Below are 18,168 nucleotides of genomic sequence, written 5' to 3'. Positions count from 1 at the left end.
TATCATCTCCAGCTTCCCCACATTGCCACTGAAGTAACTTTTGTCCTAGACCCATTTGAAGGGTCCACCCAACCCTCCTAACTTTGAACTAGTGACAAAACCCAGCAAGCCCTTGCAGCGAGGAAAGAAATTGCAGACTCCAGCAGGAGTTATAGTTTTATTTATCTATTTTTATTTATTTATTTTTAAAGATTTTATTTATTTATTTGAGACAGAGAGAGAGCACCAATGGGGAGGAGGATCAGAGGCAGAGGGACAAGCAGACTTTCTGCTGAGCAGGGAGCCTGATGTGGGGCTGGATCCCAGGACTCTGGAATCACGACCTAAGTCAAAGGCAGATGTTTAACTGACTGAGCCACCCAGGTGCCCCAGGAGTTACAGTTTTGGAACAAGAATGAAGAAGATGTGGCAGGAGGAACCTACCATGTATCCGGTTGGGTTCTCCAAGTCTAGAACTCTGCAGGGAGTCTTCCTGGAGGCAGTTGCCTATACCACAGCTCTGATTCAAGCCCTATTGAATCCAGTTCTGTTCCACTAGGTAGGAATTTAGGACTACAGGGATGGTCAGTTTTATATATTAGCCTGGCTAGGCTATGGCTATGTTAAACACCAGTCTAGATGTTGCTGTGAAGGCATTTTCAGATGCGATTAACATTTAATTAAATGTTAAGATTTAAAATCTTAAAATGTCAAAGTAGACTTTGAGTAAAGCAGATTACCCTCCCTAATATGGGTGAGCCTCATCCAATCAGTTGAAAGCCTTAAGAGCAAAAAACAGAGGTTCCCCAAGGAAGAGGGAATTCTGCCCACCATCTGCCTTTGCACTCAGGACTGCAAAATGAGCTCTTCCCTGGATCTCCAGCCTGCCTTCAGACTTCAGACTTTCGAGGCTCCACAATCATATGAGCCAATTCCTTAAAATCTCTCTCTCTCTCTCTCGCTATGTGTGCATGCATACACATGTGTACACACACACACATCCTATTGGTTGTGTTTCTTTTGGAAAACCCTGACTAATACAACTACCTCAATGTCCAAAGATATATGGCCTCTGTGCTCCTGTAATTTGGCGTTAGGGTGGAATTTATAGCTGGTGGGGGTAGCTTAGCTCTCAGCCCCATCTCACTGGGGACAAGGCTGTAGGAAAAACCAACAGGAGGCACAGAAGGAAATACAATGCACAGTGACAGCCCAATGTAATCAGGACCCAGAATCCTTATAGCAGCTTGTTTTGAAAGAAACTTTTATTAAAATCATGCTCTTTTCCTCGATCTTAGCTTTTTGTCTGTTTATCTTTCTGAGGCTGTTTGTTTTTCCCACTCTGGTGAGGAATCCACAAGATCGCAGCCCCCGTCTCCAGGCTGATTTAAGGGGGAGACAGTCCAGGCAGGAAGGGTCTCTCTCTGTTCTCCAGCAGAGCTCATCACCCCACCAGCTGTACAGGAGATGGCGGGCGGGAGGGGGGCCCTTTCCGGATTCTCAGAGGCACATTTGATGCTGTTGAAGTCAAAGTTCTAGGAGGAGAGTGCTGCCGAGGTAGCTGCTGGCAGAAGCAGTAGGGGAGGGTCTGGGCTGGAAGCAGGAGAGAAGGTGGGCCTGGAAAGCCTGGCCTCCTTGCAGCACCGCCCTTCTCTTGAAAGCCAGGACACGGAGGGCAGGAGCGCAGAGGGGGACAGTCCTGACTGTCGATTTCTCTCTGGGAGCCCTGCACATCCCATCTGGTGACAGAGGTAGTTTGGGGGCTGTGATCCCTGGGGCCATCACAGATGCCAGATCCACAGGAAATGATGTTAATCACTTCCCTGCCTTGTTTTGAGCATCCTGAGAGATGCTGTGTGTGGAGTCAGCCCAAGCTCTACCAACAACAACCATTTTACTCTCAATTCCCTGCATTATACATTTGAAGGGTTATTAGTTGGGGCCTCTGGGCGGCTCAGTCAGTTAAGCATCTGCCTTTGACTTGGGTCATGATCTCGGGGTCCTGGGATCACATCCTGCCTCACGCTCCCTGCTCAGCAGGGACCCTGCTTCTCCTTCTCCTTCTGTCCCCTAACCCCCTCTTGTGTTCTCTCTTCTCTGTCAAATAAAGAAATAAAATCTTTTTTAAAAAGGGGATTATTAGCTGTAGCCATTGGCATCATTTCCAGACAAGAAGAGATGGAAGAGGGAACATTTGCAGGCACGTTTCTGTGGACGGAGACGTGTGTGGGGTTTGGAAGTCTCTGTGAGGGGCATAGCAGGGCCCCTTGCTCCGTCCTCCTACACTAAGTCAGGGCTCCCATATAACATGTAAAATATATCATTGTAATATACTTTTGGATATAATTTTAGGTTGACTAGAATAATGAGTTCCTGTGATATGTCATCGTCTCATTCAGAAATCACAGGAATGAAAGTCCTAGGCTGGAAAAGTCACTTTGATTAAGTCAGCGGAGGCAATGACCCCTCCCCTCCCCAAAGCTGCAGTTCTCAGATGGGGACTGTTTTGTCTCCTGGAGGATACTGGGCAATATTTGGAGCTGTTTTCGGTTATCATAACTTGGGGAGGGGTGTCCTTGGGATCCAGTAGAGGCCAGGGAGGCTGCTAAGCGTTTTACAACACACAGAAGAGCCCCACCGTGGAGAGTTCCTCCACTCCGCAGGCAGTAGGGTGGGGGTTGAGAACTCTGCCCAAGGGCCAACCAGCAATCCTTCAGGCCATCCCCTCTTCCCACTCTTTGTGGGCAACAGGAACATCCCTGGCTTCTGTTTTTCTCCTGCACTTTTTGGACCCCTTTGTTCTTTCTCCGGGATAGCTTCCTCAGAAGAAGGCACATGTTCTTAAAAGTAGTGAAAACAAATGGTCCTGTGTAGACTTGGATCACGTCAACCCTTACTGCCTCTTCCGCTTGCTTTGTTTTACTAGCACGTTAACAGGTGAGGCGTGCAGAGACCCTCCACACATTGAAGGTCACACAGAGGTGTGAGGGCCCGGCCTCCGACATACCTCCCTCGGTCCCCAAAGAGACCTGCTTGAGGCCAGGCAGGCCCCAGTGTGGGGGAAAGGCTCTAGCAGCCTGGGGCCTCCTTTTGCATTTTTAAGGGACTTGAACTTTGAGGGAATTTAACCTATAGCAAATGGCGGGAGCCATCAGTGTTTGTTTGAGGGCTCCCCTGTATGAAGGAATGCCTTGCTTCGGCACGACTGTCTGGACTCAGAAATTAAAGTGTCTGCAAGGGGCCACGATAGGAGGAAGGTTGTTAAAGCATGCTGCTTAAAATGTTCTACTTGACCTTGTTCAGGTGTACCCTCATGGCCGAAGGAAGCCTTGCTTATCTAGAAGCTCCCCAGGCCTGGGTTTAGGGGAGGAGAAGCAAGGGGCTTAGGGCACAAAATTCACAGAGGCCCTCCCTCTCGGGTCTTGTGAGTTCAGGGACAGTGAAGCTTCCTCTCCTGCCTCCCCCAGTCCTGGCCTGTGGTTCCCTTGCCTTCAGAGGGGCTGCAGCTGCTTATGCTGCTGGAAAGGGTGTAGCAGGCTACAGAAGGCTTGTAAGCAGATATCCCTGGGGGCCTGAGTGGTCTTGAATCTCCTTTCGTCTAGCTTTGGAGATAAACCCCAACAAAGTCTCTTGGTCTCAGAGTCTTCCTTCCAGTTCTTTTTTTTTTTAATAATTTTTTAATAAACATATAATGCATTATTAGCCCTAGGGGTACAGGTCTGTGAATCACCAGGTTTACACACTTCACAGCGCTCAGCATAGCACATACCCTCCCCAATGTCCATAACCCACCACCCTTCCTTCCAGTTCTGACCCAGCCTATTCTTAGTCCAGAGTATTTTACTTGGTTCCCTAAAATGTCCATATTATTTTTTCATTTCCAAATTGCTTATGTTCTTTCTTTCTTATAAGATTTTATTTATCCATTTGAAAGAGACAGTGAGAGGGAGAGCAAGAGAGCTGCACACACAAGCGGGGTCAGGGGCGGGGAGGTGCAGAGTCAGAGGGGCCGCAGGCTCCCCACTGAGCAGAGAGCCTGACTCCAGTGGGGCTCAATCCCAGGACCCCAGGACCAAGACCTGAGCCAAAGGCAGACCCCAACCAACAGAGCCACCCAGGTGCCCCTATGCTCCTCTTTCTGACTCTCCAAGCAATATCTCTCTTTGACCTTTGGAATTCCTATGGTTCTCCATGTGCTCTCTTAAACATTTTTTTTAAATTAAATACAATTTGTTGTTGAAGTATACTTGACATACAATGTTATATTAGTTTTGGGTGTACAACGTACTGATTCAACAATTCTACACACAGTGCTCACCATGATAAGTGTCATCTCCATCTGTCACCATGCAATGTCATGACAATATTATTGACTATATTCTCTATGCTGTACTTTTCATCTCCATGACTTATTTATTTTCAACCAGAAGCTTGTACCCTTTAATCCCTTCATCTGTTTTATCTACCGTATCTTCCAGTGGTGAGACTAGCTTGTTCTCTGTGTTTAAGAGTCTGTTTTTTTTCATTTGTTTGTTTGTTTATTTTGTTTTGTTTTTAGATTCTACATATTAATTTTCTCTTTACTCAAGGTACTTGCCAATGTTGTCATCCTTTCTTTCTTGCACTTATTAATTTATAACTTACCATGCATGGCAGGCTGGATGATGGCCACTAAGGATATCCACATTCTAATCCCTGGAACCGTGAATGTCCTTCACAGGGCAAGAAGGACTTTGCTGATGGGATTCCACTAGGGATCTTGAGATGAGGAGGTTTTCCTGGATTATCTGGATGGGCTTCAGAAGCTGGAAGTTAGCACGACCAAGAAACATATTCTCCTTTCCAAACCTGCAAAGGAAAGAGCCCTGGCAACTCCTGGCACTTAAGCTCCGTGGGAATGATTTCAGACTCGTGGCCTCCAGAACCGTAAGAGAATAAATCTGGGTTTATTCTAGTTTGTGCTTGTTTGTTACAGCAGCAACAGGGAACTAGGGCACTATCCCTGTATTCTGGTTAATAGTTGACATGTTTTCCCAGACTATGTGTCTACAAAGGAGCCAGCGTGGTTTGGGATTTAGAGTCATGGCTCTGCGGCACTCAAACCTGGGTCCAAATTCTGGCTGCCCTTTGTAGTGGACATTTGCCAATGTTTTGTCTGCTCAGGCTTTTGAACTTTCTTCCCGTGTGAGGCAGACTGTGTGACCTACTGTTCTTTCTCCACTTTCCATTACCAACAGAACTCTGATTTTATACGGCGGGTGGGGATGGGGCGGGTGAGTGTGACCATCTCAAAAAACGATCACATTTCACATTCTCCTCTGAAACTCCGGTCGCTGCTGACGGTTCTTGCCACGTGGTCATTTCTGGGACGGGCTTCAGAGGAAGCTCTTTAAAAGGAGATTGCTTCTGACTGGCGTGCACCTTTATCCTTTGACTTACTCTTTTCTCAGAAGCCCACATGCTAAGGATGGTAGAGTGGAAAGGTAGGGATATCTGGGGTCTCTGGTGGCATCCTGGAGACAGGGTTCCAGCCCTGGTCTGCGCACTTCCAGGCTTCTTACGTTGTGGGAAGAATAAGCCCTTTATTTGGGGGAAGCCACTGTGTGTGTGTGTTTGTTTTTGCTTTAAACATTTCTTTGAGGCTGGGGACACCACATTCTCAATTAAGAGAAACATTTTATAGTCTAGAGGTCATTTATTTATTTACTTATTTGCACTAATCATGCCACGAATTCATAGGGAAGGGGTTCCAGCAGCTCAGGCTCCTTTCTGTTTTTTCTCACAGAGCGTGCTTCTTGGGTGGAGCCTCGCGGGCTCTTCTTCTTTCTCTGGTCATTTTCCTTCAGACGCTTCGGCAAGCTATCTCTGCTCTTAGAATACTTAACATGCTCACTACGTCCATCAGTGCTCTTGGCAAGGCTCCTGCCCTTCACTTGTTTGTTCACAGCAGTGCCAGTAGCACGCTGGGAACCATGGTAGACTCTTCCAGTTCTGCCACAGTAACGTTTGTGGGGCATTCCTGTTTGAACCGTGCTCATTCCCTTGATGTCCACAGTATCACCCTTTTTGTAAATTTGTATGTTTGTGGCTAAAGGAACAACTCTGTGTTTCCCAAAAGGCCTAGAGAACATACAGCTGGAGCCCTTCCCCTCTTCTTCTTGTTGGTCATCTTGGTACGTTCCTGGAAGATGGTGGATCTGGCCGAAAGGCTAAGGCGCTGGTTGTTTGTGTCCTCTGTACATTAACCCTATGATTTCTCATTTGTTGCATTCTGGGGAACTTAGCCATTTCTATCTTTGATTCTGGTATATTCTAGTTCATTTTACACATATCTATAACCAGGCTCTAAACTTCTTGAAGGAGGCAAATCACCAACAGGTAGGAACACAGTCTCTGGTGTTCCATAGCTTTGGGATATTTGTAAGGATTAGTGGTACCAGGGGTATAGCAGACAAAACTCAAGGCCACAAAACAAAGCCACAGCTTTGTGCAAGAGAAACTTATTTGTTGTTCATGTGAAGCCTTTTCTGGTGTGGATTGTCATTCAGGGAACTAGGCTCTTACCGTCTCATAGTTTTTTACTGCCAAGTCTCCCTGGAGTGGTTTCCCCATGTGCACAGTTAAGAACTTGGACAGATATAGCTACTCATTAGATTGAGCTGTAAGAAACTGATGATGTTTGAACACAAAAATAGCCTACAAAATGGCAGTTTCACATGATTCTGCTTAATTTTACATGTGTGATTTTATTTTTTATTTTTTTTAAAGGTTTTATTTATCCATTTGACAGACAGAAATCACAAGTAGGCAGAGAGGCAAGCAGAGAGAGGAGGAAGCAGGCGCCCTGCTGAGCAGAGAGCTTGACGCGGGGCTCGATCCCAGAACCCTGAGACGATGACCTGAGCCGAAGGCAGAGGCTTTAACCCACTGAGCCACCCAGGCGCCCCTATTTTATTTTTTAAATTTTTATTTCAGTTCAATGAACATATAATGTATTATTGGTTTCAGAGGTAGAGGTCAGTGATTCATCAGTCTTATATAATGCCCAGTGCTCACTGCATCACGTGTCCTCCTTAATGTCCATTACTCAGTTATCCCATCTGCCTCCAGCCCCCTCCCCTCCAGCAACCCTCAGTCTTACACGTGTGATTTTAAGCAAGAGACTCTAAATCCATTTCCTCGGCTGCAAAATGGGGTACCAATACTCCCTCCCTCTAGAGAGGCTTATAGAGATTAAATAAGAGGATGAATGCAAAGGACTCAGGAAAGGCTCTAGCATGTAGTAAGTGGCTCAAAGGGCTAGTGCCTAGCTCAGGATCTCTGGCACATACTAGCTACTTTTTAACTATCTTTAAAGAAATGAGATACAATTCACATACCATAAAATTCACCCTTTTAGTGAATACTTACGTCAATGTAGATAGAACTGGAGGGTATTATGCTCCCAGAGAAAGACAGTTATCGTATGGTTTCCCTCACATGTGGAATATAAGAAACAGTACAGAGGATCAAAGGGGAATGGAGGGAGAACTAAATGACAGTCATCAGAGAGGGAGGAAAAACCATGAGAGACTCTTAACTATAGGAAACAAACTGAGGGTTGCTGGAGGGGAGGTGGGTAGGGGGATGGGGTAACTGGGTGATGGGCAATGAGGGGGGCATGTGATGTGATGAGCCCTGGGTGTTATGTGCAACTGATAAATTACTGAACGTTCCATCTGAAACTAATGATGTACTATATATTGGCTAATTGAATAAATAAAATAATCAGTTATTTTGTTTTTATTTATTTTTAAAAGATGTTAATTATTTATTTGAGAGAGAGAGAGAGAGAGGGAGGGAGAGAAGGAGAGCACCCAGAGGGAGAAGGAGAAGCAGACTCCCAACTGAGCAGGGAGCCCAATGTGGGGCTCGATCCCAGGATCCTGAGATTGTGACCTGAGCCAAAGGCAGACGCTTAACTGACTGAGCCACCCAGGTGCCCCCCAAAATAAAAAAAAAAAACAACAACTCACCCTTTTGAAGTGTAAAACTTAGTGGGTTTTAGTGTATTCACAAAGTTGTACAACAATCACCCCCCAAAAAGAAACCTTATATTTAATTAGCAGTCACTTTATCTTTTAACTGCTAGCCCTGGAATCAATCATCTTTTTTCTTTAATATTATTATTTATTTATTTACTTTTAATTGAAGTGTAGTAGACACACAATGTCACTTTAGTTTCAGGTGTACAACATAATGATTTGATGACTCTGGACGTTATGCTGTGCTCAGCATAAGCGTAGCTGCCATCTGTCACCATCCGGCGCTGTTACAACACCACCGACTATATTATATTCCCTATGCTGTGCCTTTTAACCTTGTGACTTTATTCATTTCATAATTGGAATCAATTATTTTTTGAAAGGATCAACTTTGTTGAGGCTACCTTGCTGAGAGTACTTGCTTGTGGGACTCACTCAATATTTATTAATTTTATTGGCATGTCCTGTAGCATTAAAAAAAACGTTCCTTGTGTATTCAATGACAATCGATAACTGAATTTACTGTGCGTGCACATGCGCATTTTACGTGTACATAATCACAGACATCTCACACTGAAGCTCAGGAAATCAGATTCTCCCATACCAGAATAATAAAAAAGACAAAAAAAAAAAAGCCCCCAAACCAAAATACCAACAATCATAATGTTGGTAACAATCCTGGATGTGCATTTAGGAAGACATAAGGAAGACTTTGTGAAGCTGTGAGGCTGTGGGGATCTCCACCTCCAGGTCTGGGAGAGAACTGTGGAGAAGCCTGGAAGGAAGGGCTCCGGTTGCCGCGTTCTTCTCCCGTGCAATGACCTTCTTCCTTTTCTTGGTGGGAGCCACTGCAGCTCCTGGATCCTCAAGAAACAGAACCAGTGTTTAGGAGGGTGCCTCGAAAGCTCCTCCATATTTAACCTTTTATTTCAGAGCATTTTTTAAAATAGCACTCTTTTGGGCACACACAACGAAGGGCAAGTCAAAGTGAAAATAGTCCTTCATAGCTGAGAATGTCAACTTTGCACACCTGTCAGACTGGACAGGATGTGTCACCGGGGGACTTTGCCTGATTCTGTTCAGGCACAGCTGTAGAAGCAGATGCATTTTTGCCTGCTTTACATTCTTAAAGAAAGGTCATCCTGGAAAACAACCCACTTCAGTATTTACGTTACTCGGCATGGTGGATGGTTTCAATAGCTCATCACCGTACTATATTTATTTTGGAGACGGTTCATTGCTCTGATTTCGAAACAGCCCTGCTGTTGCACCTGCTGTGGCCACCAGCGCGTTGTTCCGGCTCAGGTCCTTCCTTAAAAGTATGAGCTGCTGTCACCTCAAAAGGAGTAAGAAATACTGAGCCACTGCCTTGAAATCAAAATAGTTCCATTATTTTAATTTCTGACGCTTAGGAATGAACAGACAGATACAAGAGAGAAACCTTGAAATGTGCATGTGACCAATCCAGTGGCAGAGCATTTTAAAAAAATGAATTATCAAAACCTGCAGACCAAGCAAAGCAACAAAAGTGAAAATAAAAACAGTGCCTGGTGGGTCCCACCAGCCGGTTACACAGTTGTCTGGAATCACATGGAATATTTATTTCGATGGCTGACAGAGCCGGAAACTGAGACCCAGAGAGGTGAAATGACTTGTCCCAGCCCTATTCTGGTCAATATCACCATTGGTCTCTGCACTTGGTTCTTTAGCATTCTTTCTGCCCATACATCTCCCCATGTATCAATTCTGAGTGACAATAACAGGGGTTTGGGCACGTGTAGCTCTTACCTTGAATTCAGCCAGCCTAACACTTAGGTGGCTTATGATGTCTGGAGCACTGGAGTAGGAGTAGGCTGGGGAATCAGGTGACAAGGAAACGACACTTAACAGCATGGACTATGGGTTATGCTAGATATTTGGGATGCAAGCAACTGAGCTCAAACTCCAACCCCTCTACTCACCAGCTGTGTGATGCTGGTGTCCCCAGCTTCCCTTAGCAAATGACTATGACCTGGCTGGCTTGAAGCAACGGGAATTTATTCTCTCACAGTTCCGGAGGCAGAAGTAAAAAATCCAGGTGTCAGAGACATCGTGCTACTTCTGATGGCTTCAGGGAGGAATCCCTCCTTGCCTTTTGCTAGCTTCTGGGCCTTCGAGCAATCTGTTGGCCTTGGCTTGTAGATACTTCATTCCAGTCTCTGCCTAGGTCATCACGTGACTCTCTTCTCCATGTCTCTGTAGCCAAATCTCCTCTTTTCTCTTCTAAAGACACCAGTTATTGGATTTATAGCCCACTCTAATTTAGTATGATCTCATTTTAACTTGATTATTTGTGCAAAAACCTTATTTCCAAATGAGGGCCCATTCACAGGTACTAGGAATAAATCAGTAAACCAGCCTCAGGTCAAAATACTAAAGAATTGATAAAAATTGCATAAATGACCCAAATAAACATAAATTTATGTAGAGTGTTTAAAACAGGGAAATTTTATTACAAAACTATATTGGAGAAGAACCATTCTATTTCATAGAAGACATACCTCATTAAAAAAGAAAAGATCTAGATCTTCTGAGCAGAGACATTAGGAATCTGAGAATATTCTTCGGCAGAATCTAGTGGGGTAAGGGGTTTTCAGAAGTTTCTTCAAAGGTGAGTTTTGAGCAACTGCTAAAAAAACAAGAAAAAGTAGAGAAGTAATACAGCAGAGTTGTTGAATTTCCTTAACACTTATAACAGCTGAAGTTCTTTTAGAGAATAACTTGAAAAAAATATTTGGGAAGAAATCACTTACCAATGACTTTAAAATCATTTATACTTTAAGTAGTTTAAAATTATTTATTCATGTTTTTCATTAAAGATAATTAAAATAAAGATGATGGCACCGATTTCTTCATCTTGCTATGGTCCTCTGTGTTTAGGTCCCTATTTTCCTTATTTGGTTCTTTTTTTTTTTTTTTAAAAGATTTTGTTTTTAAGTAATCTCTACACCTAACGTGGGGCTTGAACTCACAACCTGGAGCTCAAGAGTTACAAGCTCTATTGACTGAGCCAACCAGGTGCCCCTTCTGATTTGGATTTATGTCCTAGTCTGACATAGTTAGATATACTTCTAAGTGACTTTCCAAATTTGGCATTGTCATATTAAGAAATATAAAGTCAGTGATATCCTAGGCCCCACCATGAAAGAACAGACCTATTTAATGCTTGCATTCTAGGGCTAACAACCTAGCAGAAACCACCGAAGGACAAGGATGTCCACTTAAGGTGTTACCAAAAAGTAGATCTTTTAACAACCGGAGAAGATACTAGAATCTATAAACTTGTGTTGGTTCCTCAATCATAGTTAAATGTTTGAAACTGAAAGAAAGAAGCTGATTGCTTTTAAACAACATGTATTTGCTAAAGATACAGTGACGTGAAAAGACCATAGTTCTGAATGAGATAAAGTGACATTGTCATGTTGACCCTGGTCTGTAGGTTTCTGGGATGGTCCAGAGTCAAATATCCTACATAGCTGTCCTTAGCTCCAGTAGTCTGAGGTATGACCGTGTTGGATTATTGGGGTTTCTCAAGGCAGGCATCACTCGGCCCTGTGGTCTCTGGTTAAGTGACTTCATAGGGTTGTTGGCAGGTGGGGTTCTTGCTTCGCAGAGACCATGGCAGTATTTGATTGTGTGTTCAGTCACTATGCCTACCCCGTTGGCTAGTACAGCTCATGCCAGACTCATGTATAGTCTCCCCAGGGGTGTGATGGTCAGCCAGCCAAGTCAACCATAGCTTTGGGTCCAGTTAGAGAGGAAAATGCTTGGATTGGATTTTCATATTGGTTTCCTTGATTATCACAAGCCTAGAAACATAGGATGCATGGTTAGTATGGAGCACTCCAGAAGTTTGATTAAGCACTCAACGCCTCAATGGACTGTCCTCCACTGTAGTCTCCTTGGGAGGTTATATACTTGTTCAAACCACATTTATGCTCGAATTCTTCTTCTTTTTTTTCCCCCTTGAGTTTCTTTCTTTCTTTTAAAAAAGATTTTACTTATTTATTTGTCAGAGAGATAGCTAGAAACAGAGGCAGAGAGAGAAGCAGACTCCCTGCATACCAAGGAGCCCCATGAGGGACTCGATCCCAGGGCCCTCAGATCAATACCTGAGCCAAAGGCAGATGCTTAACTGACTGAGCCACTCAGGCGTCCCCTTTCCCTGAGTTTCTACTAGGGCTAGTTAGTGATCCATATAAGGATATCATTTTATGAATGTTTTAATGACTCATATAATCATGGATCTGAGACTTCTTTTGCTCTTTACGAAAAGAAATTGTCCTCAAAAGCTAAATATTTCCCGTTGCCAGGGACATATAAAAGACCATACTTTAAGCTCTGACAGCTATTCTCAAAACAGAGTTCTGGAAGTTAACTCTGACCAATGTCAGAGTGATAATCGCACAGCTTCTATGAAGATGACTTCTGAAGAGGAAAACATTCATTTGGATGTAAATTATGGTGTATTTACTAGAAACTAATCACACTGTTTTATAGAGAATTCAATAAGTCAGGTATAGATAGTAAGAGGAGTTATGTTATTTACCTAGTAAAAATGGTATGTATATTTTTGCTATTATAAAATGCATTCTTCTATAAAAGGTGGCATAGCATTTCTAATGAAGGTTTGATCTAAGAATAGCTCTACTCCCAAGTTTAGAAAAGTCACCCTAAGGGAAAAATGCTTAGCAGTTTGTATTTAAATAGCCTCCTTAAAAACATTCCTGTTACTCATTGCATATGACCTTACCTATAATTCATATTTATTTATAATTACTTGAGTGAGAAGAAGTATTAAACTTTGGGAACTATAAATTATTAACTTTTTAATGTTCCACTGTGAAAGTTAATTTCAGCAGATAAATGGGGAAAAAAAAAAGCCTGTAGCAGCTTGTTTGGTAGAAGAAAATTCTGGTGAGTAGGGCATAGCTTACTCAGGAGCAAACACAACCCTCCCTGTTTCCCCACATTCCTATCGGTTTGTCCACTTTGGTCTCCAGCTGTCTACAGAGGAATTTTGCTCTTTGCTTTTGATTGCTGTCAGCTTTTTGATCTCGTGTTATTTCTCACAGAGGTCAAGCCCACTGAGGGAATATTCTTACTGGTTCCTTCCCTCTCTGTCTCTAGACCTAACTTTCCAGAACTTTCTCTGTCTTCCTCAAAGCCTATGAAGCATGACTTCTTTCTCTTAGCTTTTTCTCACTTCTCTACATCTGAGGGATGTTGCTCATATCCTGCGAGGATAGATACTTCCAGTGTCTTCTCTTAGGGAGAGGGAGTACCACCCTGTTATGTTGCACCCTCTCTGTTCCCACCTCTCCAGTGTCACTGCACCGAAGGGTGCCTCAGACTCCCTTGTACTCCTTTCCTTATTTGCATGTATGATCCAGAGACCCCCTCCCCCTCAAACTCTCTGGGCATTGTCCCCCAGGGTAGGTCTGGGGACAGGGCACAGGGGTACTTTTCAAAGACACTGAAGAGAACTTTTATTTCATTCCTCTTTAATTCTCCCTTTCTCCAGTCTGGAGAACATCTCCAGGGGGCTGAGGTAGGGACAGAAAGAACAGGATTTGGCTCATGACATACTGTTTTAAGTTTATAATTTATGCCTGAATTCCTAAGATTTTAAAAGTCACAAGAATCTGAGCCCTGTGCTCTGCTCTAACATCCTTCTCCTGGTGGAATGCTGTAGCTGGGAAAGTGGGAAGGTGGAAAAAGGATAAGGGTCAGAAAGTGGGAAGTGCTGGGAATAGGAACCATATGGGGTAATATTTCAAAACAATATCCTGCTGCCTGAACAAACCTTTTTCTGAAATTTTGGAAGAACTGAGTACTGGAGATGTTTGCAGCCCAGTGCATGGCTGGGAACCACTGAAGAGTCCTCCCGCCCCTCCAGGGCTCTAGGGATTTCTCCCTATCTGTCTCTTCCTCAGACTCTGGTCTTCCAGGGTAACCAGACTGTTTCCCTCACTCTTTCTATTCTATCTCAGCTCCCCAAACCACCTTCTTTTCGGGTCTACATATAGACACTCCAAATTCAGCTCATTTTGCAGCAGCCGCTTCTTCCAGAGCAAGACCTGGAGTAGGGGATGGCATCCATTCACACCCAAAGTTTCCCTCTAGGATTTTTCCTATAAAGGGAGCAATTCCCATGGTGCCTGGCTGTCTCAGATAGAGGAGGTTGTGACTCTTGATTTCAGGGTTTATGACTTTGAGCCCCATGTTGGATCTAGAGATTACTTAAAATAAATAAATAATTTTTTAAAAAAGAAACAATTCCCCACCCTATCCTGTACAAAGGTACATGAATTCACCTCCTTCTTATTTGAAGGCAAATGCAGTTTTATTTTGCGTTAAAAAAACAAACAAACAAACAACAAAAACCTTCCTTCCACTTTTACTTAAATGTAAACATTTATTTTGGTTAACTTTTTGAAATATATATATATATATTTTTAAATGGTGGAAATCACTTATTTTCAAGGATTTGCTAACAGTTTCCCCACGTATCAAAACCCAAGAAAACAGCCAACTGCATTTGCATGCAAAGCCTCACATTTCCCTGCTTCTAAAAATTCATACTTCCTTAACAGTTCTCCTCCTCCCAAAGCTCAGAGAATTGAAACCCAAACTCGTGCAGGCATATCGCCCAGTTCTCTCAGTGGCACAGAAACTGAATGAAAACTTTTGTTAAAGGGGGAGGGGATGGAGACGCAAAGGATGCTGTATTTATTTATTGTGCTTGGTATTACCTAGAATATTAATAAAGATTTTGAAGGAGACCAAACTATGTCATCCCAAAATAGGCCTTGAAATTGACATCAAAATTATTTTGATCTAAAAGCACTTAAAAAACACCCCAGCCGGTACAAGAAGGACGCTCTGACTATCCCCCTTTTCTTCCTAAATGCAGAAGATAAAAGCCCCATATGGAAGATGTCTTTCCCAAACCAGAAGGAAAGTAACGTTCTTATCAACACGACAGGAAGTTGAGACTGAGAGGATTCTGTACAAATAGGCCTTGTTCAAATAATTCTTATCTTTCTGTAGTCTCCCCACGTAATTTTTCCACATTTACCTCTACTCCAACCTAATAGACAAGCTTGTGGATTTTGCAACTACTTTGAGTCTTCATTTCCTTATGAGAGCTGCCATGCCATGCAAAACTTACATTACATTTGTATGCTTTTCTCCTCCTTATCTGTCTTATGTCAATTTAGTTCTCAGAGAGGGTGTGGAGGTGAACTCCTCTCCTACAATTTTGTCAGGTAGTTGCATGTGAGGGAGAGGGGAACAAGTGAGCAGACCACCCCCCACCCCCCATCAGCAAGCTGTCTCAGTGTTTATTTACATGGCTACTTTTATTTCATTATGATTTAGAGTTTCTCTCACACACATACACACACACACCATATATATATATATTTTTTTTCTTTTATTTTGAGCGAGTGAGTGCACACACATTTATGAGTGGGGGGAGGGGCAGAAGGGGAGAGAGAGAATCTTAAGCAGGCTCCACGCCCCCCCCCCCCCCCCCCACGGGGCTTGACCTCACAATCCTGAGATCATGACCTGTGCTGAAATCAAGAGTCAGATGCTTGGCAACTGAGCCACACAAAATGCATATATTTTAAGGAATTAACTTACGTTTTTGTCTGCATTTAATCTTTTAAAAGTCAAATAACCCTAGAAAGGGAAGGGTCTGGGGAGTGATGTTTCGCATCAGTGTTCAGGCTTAGATGCAGCTTCTAAATTCAGCTCGGCTCCTCAAACCCTGCGTGCACGCCACACTCCCTCCAGTTTCTCCAGAGAAGATAGAACAGAGAAGGTAGGGCCGGGTGGATGGGAACCCCTGCTGTCGTTGCTCCACATGGAGTCTGCACCATTCCCCACTTTTCTCATTCCCATCCGCTGCACCCCTTACCCTTCCACGGCATCTCCGGCCTGCCCCCCTGCACCCCCTACCCTTCCACGGCATCTCCGGCCTGCCCCCCTGCACCCCCTACCCTTCCACGGCATCTCCGGCCTGCCATTCTGAGCTTCCATAGGATTCTGCGCCCACATTGCCAACTCCCTTAGCACTTTTCTACCTGTTGTTCTTCTTTACGTTTTGGGATTCTGCACTGTCCTTGTTCTCTGCTATGGTGGCCATGACCATGCAGGTCTCTCTTCTACTTACAGAGGAGTGAGATCGACCCAGGGCCTCGTGGTCTCTGCTGAGTACTGTTTTTTACCAAGCGTTGCTCTGCTGGGGTCGAGGCCTCCCCTCTCTCCTGGGTACTATGCCCGCTCTTGTTGTCTTTCTTCTTTCTTCTTATTACTTTTATTTTTATTATTTTATCTTTCTTCTGCTTATTACTCCTAGTGGTCTCTTTGTTGGACCCAGACATGAGCACAGAATGCTCAGCTGGGGCTGAGTCCATAGGACAGTCACTTTGATATTCTAGAAATGTATCATTTCTTATTTTCACAACTAGAGAAACCTCCTCTATAGTGTTTCCAGCCTCTAGCTCTTCTTTCTTCCTTCTTCAGCCCCATGTTCACATCGCTGCAGACATTCCCATTTGAACTGCCCTGGTTCAAAAATCTTCGCTGTCTTCTTATTCATATGGGACAATCCAAACTCCTTGGACTTCATTTAGGGCCCTTTACCATCTGCCTTCATCTTACTTTTCCAAAGAATTGCTTACTCTTCCTCTGTGCCAACTCTGCTCCGATCGGATCGACACTCACAGTTTCTCAATGTGCATTACTCATTTTGTGGTCACACCTTGCCGAGTGTTCCTCTTTTCCCAGTCCACATGTTCTCTCTCGCTCCGCCTAAGGCTGTCTTTCTCTTCAAAGTGTTCCCAGTTCATTCCAATCTGGAGGCTCAACTATTTGCAGAATTTTATAGTATTTGTTGTTGTAGCTATCATTTGACGATTGAACAGGGCCTTGCACTATTGCCTGTAGACTGATCCCTCAAAATACAAACCCCTGGTTAACACAGATCCATTTCTCTGGGCACAGATACCACTGGAGGGAAGCTGTGGAATTCCTTGGGTGTTGATTAGCAGTAATGAGGAAAGAATAAAAAGCAGAGGTGCTATCCTGCATCTTGGAGAAAGGCCAGAAGCCAGCAGCTCTGCAGAGCCAACCCATCCTAGCAGAGGAGCCGCCCTGGCACTGAGCCTGGGGAGCTGCTGGGTGGGCCATACCTGTTGTAGCCCCTCGTCTCTGATGGGCTTCTACATCAAGAGAATATTTGATCTTCAGACTCATCTGGACCGTAGGGCCTTTGGTCTGCTTGAAACCCCCAGCACTGGGGTGCCTGGGGGGCTCAGTCGGTTAACTGGTCTAGCTCTTGGTTTTGGCTCAGGTCATGATCTCAAGGTTGTGAGATTGAGCCCCACCTCTGGCTCTGTGCTCAGTGTGGAGACTGCTTGAGATTCTCTCTCCCTCTCCCTCTGCCCTTCCAGCTCCTGGGCTTGTGCTCATACTTGCTCTCTCTCTCAACTAAATAAATAAATCTTAAAAAAAGAAAAGAAAAGAAACCTCCAGCACCAAAATTTTTAGCCCACTGTCCCTTTTCATTCAGGTCCCTATCCAAATAGCTCCATTTCATCCCTAATCACATCTAAATTAACTTCACCCAACACTTTGTATGGCATCATCCTGTTTTTCTTATCTGAAATTATCATCTTTATCTAACTCTTTGCTTATTTATAGTCTATTTCATGTGTTTACAGCAGCCCTATCGATCTTGTTTATTCCTGAATTTCCAGTGCTTAGAGTAGTGCCAACATAGAGTAGATGCTGAACATGTTTATTGAATGAATGAATAAACTAGGAAAGGAACTTTGGGCAGTTTCTTGCATTTGAGCAGAGTTGTAACTCTTTCTGTTGTGGAGAAGAAGAAGTGGAGGTTGGGAATCAGATGGCTACAACCAGTGTTCTGAACCCTGTCCCTTCTCAACCAGCACCAGATTTCCAGGAAGAGCCATGTTCATGGCTCTCAGGGCTGGGCAGCCCAATGATCCTCTAGTTACCCCAGTATATGAGTTCAGTACAACTAGATACCCCCCACAATGCCCTAGGGCAGGCACCATTGGCTTCAGGGAAACTTTGGTCAATTAGCCAT

The sequence above is a fragment of the Martes martes genome (genome assembly GCF_963455335.1).
Source record: "Martes martes genome assembly, chromosome: 5".
Classification (NCBI taxonomy): Eukaryota; Metazoa; Chordata; class Mammalia; order Carnivora; family Mustelidae; genus Martes; species Martes martes.
Note: the sequence above shows the minus strand (reverse complement) of the source record.